We start from the raw sequence: 743 nt of genomic DNA, 5'->3' as shown, positions 1-743 counted from the left end.
CTTATTTAACATATTTTGGAATGTCCAAGGACTTATTTGTGCCAAAAAATTGTCCAAGGACTTATTTAACATGTTTTGGAAAGTTCAAGGACTTATTTGTTCCAAAAAAAAGTTCAAGGACTTAATCATTCAAAACAAGAAAGTTCATTGGTTTTTATTGTACTTTTCCCTTGAAAAAAAGAAATGTATTATGATTTTGACAACAAAAAGTATCATTGAAAAAATTATTAAACTTTTCCATTACAATAAAATCGGGTTTACAGATTTGTTTTCTAAAATTGAAATTTTTATAACCAAACAATTATGTGTCCTATGTAAAGCACACTAATAAACTAACAGAACGTTTTTGGACTTATAACAAGTTTTTCAAGACACCTTGTAAAATAAAATATCGTATTATTCTTTTACGAGATATTTTCAAAAGTGTCATATAAACATATCTTACATTACACTTGTTCTTTAATATCATATGGAATAATAATAGGACATTCTATGACTTTATCGGGGTGTACAAAAACACGACCAAATCGCCAACCCGTCCAACCCGAAAAATAGACGACGAACCCTACTCAATCTAACTTGAAGTTTAATTGGTTTATATATTTATACAAACCGATGCGAGTAGGGCCCGTTATGGGTTAGGTCAATGTCAAAACGAATCAATCCACCAAAATGTTAACTATGTAATATTCAGGCCCATTAAGCAGTCAAGATGTTAATACATTTTATATATCTAAATCTAT

Source organism: Cynara cardunculus (genome assembly GCF_001531365.2).
Source record: "Cynara cardunculus var. scolymus isolate 2C chromosome LG 15, CcrdV1, whole genome shotgun sequence".
In the NCBI taxonomy this organism is placed as follows: domain Eukaryota; kingdom Viridiplantae; phylum Streptophyta; class Magnoliopsida; order Asterales; family Asteraceae; genus Cynara; species Cynara cardunculus.
The sequence above is the reverse complement of the archived record's forward strand: the minus strand, read 5'-3'. Positions refer to the sequence as shown.